Here is a 5,676-nt window from a genome sequence, read left to right on the forward strand (position 1 = left end):
GGTACTTTTCTTTGATTTATCCATCATTCGCTCATCGAGCCGGGGTTCAGGTTATTCGCCTGCAGGAAAAGGCGCTGGTGCGGGACCGTAGCAGGATGTGACGCATATTTTAGTTGACCTAATTAAAACAATTTGTTTTTTATTTATGTGTCACAGTATCACCTCAAAATACAAGATACGAAACATTTTCAACCATGCAACAAAAATATAAATAGTCCTACAAATACTTTTATTTAATTTCCTTCTTATGTCTAAGGGAGCCATAGAGAGGCGAAGTCCCTCCCCTTCCGGGAGCCTCCATGGGACCCCGGAAGCGGAAAATTATACATTGAAGTCAATGGAGAGAGAAAAGTTATCTTTTGATCCCGTTTGAATTGTGCCACGAATGACACATATGATGTTTGTCAATCTTAAAAAATCATTTCCATGCAAAAAAAGTCACAGTTTGTCGTAAAAATGCTGAAATATAAGACTATGAATAATACGCAACTAGAAAGACTACAAATCCCAAATGCATTCTGGGTCGCGTAAGTGATGTCATAGGCGATAATGCTCCAAGACTGGTTGTGACTCGCAAAGCAAAGAGGAAGAAGAAGACTGATTTATTCCCTCCAATAAATATAAGAGATTGCTCCAATAAATTCACTTTTACAAGATGCCTGTGTGCTTTGTACGAGGTTGTAATCACAAAAGAGATCATACCACTTGCTCGTTCTATCGCTTCCCGTCTGATGAAAGGACCAGGAGTCGTTGGACCAAACATATCAGGTAATATACATGTTTTGCATGGAACATAGTCAAGTTAGCTACCTAGCTAGTAGCGAGCATGTTAGTTAGCATTATATTACATTACTTAGCCTTGTCATTTGTATTAGCCTTAACATGAAGTAAACCAAAATGTTAAACAGTAAGAGTAGTCATGATGGTAAGTATTTTGTGAAACATTTGAAGAGTAGCCTATCGCCCCCTCCACCAGGTGCTAAGGGGGCGGGAGGTAGGCTAACGCCACATTAGTATCAGCGATCTTTTCTACTTAATGCTATATGCACAAATGGTTAACATTGACCATTAAAAGATCAGGCAGTTCAGGGAGAGTCGAAGGAAGGAAGGCAGGCAGCTTTGCATGACATTCTTCTGGACGTGTTTCATTGTGATGATAGTGAGAGTGAGTCAATCTGTTTGTTGGAAAGACAGTAGTTGAGTGATTACTGAGAGAAAATTATTAAAAGAGATAATTATTCAGTGTTGTTACTTTAAAGTGTTGTTACTGACCTTTTTCTCTTTTATTTTCTTTACCTCACCTGTAACTGCTGAGACCCTGAGGAACATGCACACTGGTCTGACCTGCTCTGGTAACCTGATTTCCACTGTACGTAATAGTATTTGGTTATGGTATATTATTTATATACATCAAAGGCACAATGCACCCCTCAGAGACACACATGTATTGAGTGTGATATTTTGCATTGGTCATGTGAAATCATCTTTACACACTAGAAAACTGTAGGAGCGGCAACTTGTTTTGAAATTGAATTTTTAATATCCGATAATAAAGTTGATCTGTTTTCTTTATTCTTCTCTCTTCCCAGCTCCATCCATCACCATTCTCTGTTCCTGCCAGGTCCTGCTTGCTAATCAATGCTCATATTTTTTTTACACAATTACAAATAAAGTCAATGTATTGTATGACATGAAGTTGTGCTTCATTCTGAGTCAATAATAAATTCATTCTGCCTTCAGCTGCAAAATTATTGTGGACTGCACCGACATCCATGTAGCAGCCCCCCCCCCCCAGTAAGATGAACCAAGCAAAGCTGACATACTCAACATACAGCTGTGCTCTTAAGTTTACATGAAGAGTTTGTGAAATATTGGTAATAACAGGTTTAAATGATTATTAGTAATTAATTATATAATTTTCTCATCGTAGATGAGCAGATGAGAAAAGCAGAATATGCAGCTGCCATTTTCCACATGGAAAAGAGAAAGGGCCAAGTGTATTTGAGTGGACAAAAGAGAAATCCCAAATACGAAAAATAAAATTATACAATTTAGATATGTATACAAATAAATACATATCCTATATACACCATGTATAATGATGGTGTATGATGTAGAAGGAAGTGTGGTAGATAACAATTAAATATAGAGTTACATACAGATCCATGTTACAGCAAAAGATGGAATAACTAAGAAGCACACAGTATAATAATAATTACACGCAACAATTAAATAACTGCTCAGCATCTCCACCACAATCCCAATCTGCTGTGTCCTGTTTTCCTCCCCTCTGCATAACACCCCATCACACATACGAAACACAATGCAGAGTCTGAGGGTGTTAAGAGTATGTTTATTTAAATGTCCTCCTCTCTACTGGCCAACACAGGGAGCATATGCTGGGTGTAGAATTGTTCCAGGAGGAGGAGATTTCCATGCCATGCAGGGTCTTTGGGGATGGGGATGATGATCCCCTCCTTCGTGGTCCACAGTAGCAGAGACTCCGGTCTGTGATTTGCAGCTGTTATATAATATACAATACATTTTTTTGAAAAACATTTGATCAAAAAATAAGGATTTGGTCAGGATCTAGAGTCAGTGTGTAGTTTATTAATTAATCAATGCTCTCTACATTAGGAAAACACATACCAGTGTACCAGAGGGAGTCACACACAGCTGTGCCTAGATAACCAAACAAATTGACAACAGGGATGCAAACTCATCAGGTATGAAAAAGGTGACAAGGATCCGAGCCCCCTGACCCCACAGAATATCGGCTTTAAAATGAGGAATAACAGAGGATTTTAGCAGTCAGAACAACTAAAGCAGCAGTGTTAATATTAACAGAAACGCCATAGAGTCACATCTAATAGAAATATATAAAAAGCATTTATTTTAATTGTGTAGCAGTCAGTTTATAATTTTGGCAGCACTGTTGAGCATTTTGAAAATGTATTTTCAGGCCTCTGTTTAAGGCTTAGTCTTTCTATCTTTATAGCCACTGGTGTAAAGTAACTAAGTTCATAAACTCAACAAGTACTATACTAGGGTACAATTTTGAGATACTTGTACTTTACTTAAGTATTTCAATGTTTTGCTACTTTGTACTTCTACTCCACTACAGTTCAGAGGTAAATGTTGTACTTTTACTCCACTACATGTATGTAATACCTTTAGTTACTTTACAGATGTGGATGAATGATGTGAAATATAATCAAGTGTTAAATCAGACTTTAGTTCCACCTGGAGTAAATCCAAAAGCTACCCTGCAGTATACAAAGTCATTCAGACTAGCTGCACCTTTACCAGCTTTGAGAACACTTTCATGATCAATCATTATAAAACGTATCATATTATTCTGAAATGGACCAATCTGCAAAATGACTACTTTTACTGTCGCTACTTTCACTATATTTTGATAATAATACTTTTCTACTTTTACTTGAGGAACATTTGGAATGCAGGACTTTTACTGTAACAGAGTATTCCTACACTCTGGTAGGCCTACTTCTACTTTTACTCAAGTACAAGAACTGAGTACTTCTAATTTTAATCAATTACAAGATATATACTTATACCACCTCTGTTTATAGCCTATGAAAAAAACGATTAGAAAACGAAGGCTAAAGCTAACGTTAGCAGATAGTGACAATGTATGCTAGTTAGCTAGCTCAACGATAATATTGCGACGGGAAAAAAAAACTTTTCAGTGCACATCACGCTCTGCCGCTCCGACAGGGAGCTCTATTGTGAACACCTGAACGGCCCGTTCTAACAGCTGTTCACCAGCGGTCCAGTCTGTGCCACAGGGACTCCGGACGCACAGTTAATATTAACGAACGCACCGTAGGTAATGTAGCTGCTGAAGCTAGACCATCATCGCCGAGCAGCAGAGGCTTATTATACATCATGAGCAGAGCCGACAGGCAGGAAGACTCGAGCACACAGCTCGCGCTTCATTATAATATATATAAAAAAAGCTCGCGGCCGCACATTAATCCGGGTCCCAGACCCCCTCCCATACCCAAAAAATATTTGTATTGCAGATCTACAGGAATCACAAAGACGACCTATTTTGGATTCAAAACGGAGAATTTCGCCGAAAGGTGACAAGTTTGCATCCCTGGACAAGATAACCAAAATCCTTGAATCTACACACAGCAAATAAACTCAAATGACACAACGAGATGTAAAAAGGAGATCACACATATAGTCGATATAGAACTGGCCGCTTCAATCTGAAGAGCAACTAAAACAAAACACGGGAGTGTATCTTGTTCTTGTGAACACTAATGTTATCCACAGCATACACAGACACCACAAAGTTCTTAAGGAGAAAACTAGTTTCTAAAACAAAACACGTTAGTGTACCTTGTTAGCTAGCTGACATTAACCTTAAACATTGCACTCATATTACTCACTGAAACCTTGTAAAGCCGGTCCCGCATGCTGGCTCTTACAGAACCGCTCCCTTTCGTGTATGTACAGCTCTCAACATGCCCAGACTTGTAGTGATTTTCACCTCGTTTTATACTTTTTCGCCTCATTCTGGAAGAAACAGGTGAAATTTACTAACGTGACAGCCATCTTTGTGATGGTGACGCGTATTGTGCGAGACCAGAGACCTGTAGTTCACTGAGCGGTTTCACACAAAAAAAATTGTAACTTCACAGTTTTACGACACATTTTTATTTTTTTGACTTGCAAAATGTTCTTTTAATTTGAAAAACATCATATGTGTCATTCGTGGCACAATTCAAACGGGATCGAAAGATGACTTTTCTCTCTCCATTGACGTCAATGTATAATTTTCCGCTTCCGGGGTCCCATGGGTCGGAAGTAGATGGGCGGGACTTCGCCTCTCTATAGCAGAGGGCTTAAAGAGCCGCGGGTTGCCGAACCCTGGCTTAACATAAAGGCATGCACTGAGTATTTTACAAACTTTGCATCTATAGACACTAATGATGTGTTAACGTTTACTATGAAAGCATTTCTTATAAATGTCACCTACTGTGCACTCTGCGGATGCACGCACAATCTGTGGACTCTGACAGAAGAACTTGCTGAATCATCTGTCTCCACACATTCCCTACAATATCCGTTCCTCAATCCCAGCCCTGCAGGCTGTAGCTGCTTGGCAGTGCTGTAACATTCCAGCAAGGAACATAAGTTCACCAGTGAATTGCAATCAGAAATTTGGATACAAACGCACTTACCATACAATCTCTGACAAAGCATTGGATTTCTGTTTCTGCAATACTTTTTTCATCTTGCATAATTTAATCTTTATGAAGACTTTAAAGTCAAAGGGGTTCAAAGAGACTGCTCTGCAGTATGCGTTACATTGGCAACATTTTTTGAAAGGCATAGAGATTAGTAACAAAGTAAGAAAGTAAAAACGTTCCCATGAGTTGGACAATTTGTTGGATTAATTTTTCAAGGATTAAAAAACTAATGTCGCAACAGGATTTAGAAAAACTTGTCCATGCTTTTATTTTCAGTAGACTCGACTGCAATAGTGTATTCACAGGGCTCACTAAAAAACCTATCAGAAATCTGCAGCTGATTCAGAACGCTGCTGCTCGAGTACTCACTGACACTACAAAAGTGGATCACATCACTCCGGTTCTGAGATCATTACACTGGCTTCCAGTCGACCAAAGAATTGATTTTAAA

General features: G+C 38.8%; 2 long non-coding RNA genes across 2 annotated transcripts; one reads left to right on the forward strand and one right to left on the reverse strand.

The window, feature by feature from the left end:
• The first annotated feature begins 259 nt into the window (after nucleotides 1-259).
• LOC307035133 lies at nucleotides 260-4,015 on the forward strand. Its single transcript, XR_013807026.1, has 2 exons — nucleotides 260-1,369; nucleotides 1,590-4,015. It is a non-coding gene; the product is annotated as an uncharacterized lncRNA (long non-coding RNA).
• On the reverse strand, nucleotides 2,338-4,556 carry LOC307035135. The gene is made up of 2 exons (XR_013807028.1): nucleotides 4,422-4,556; nucleotides 2,338-2,521 (listed from the first exon to the last, which is right to left on the reverse strand). It is a non-coding gene; the product is annotated as an uncharacterized lncRNA (long non-coding RNA).
• Between the last annotated feature and the right edge of the window lie 1,120 nt (nucleotides 4,557-5,676).

The sequence above is a fragment of the Notothenia rossii genome, assembly GCF_949606895.1.
Source record: "Notothenia rossii genome assembly, chromosome: 4".
In the NCBI taxonomy this organism is placed as follows: Eukaryota; Metazoa; Chordata; class Actinopteri; order Perciformes; family Nototheniidae; genus Notothenia; species Notothenia rossii.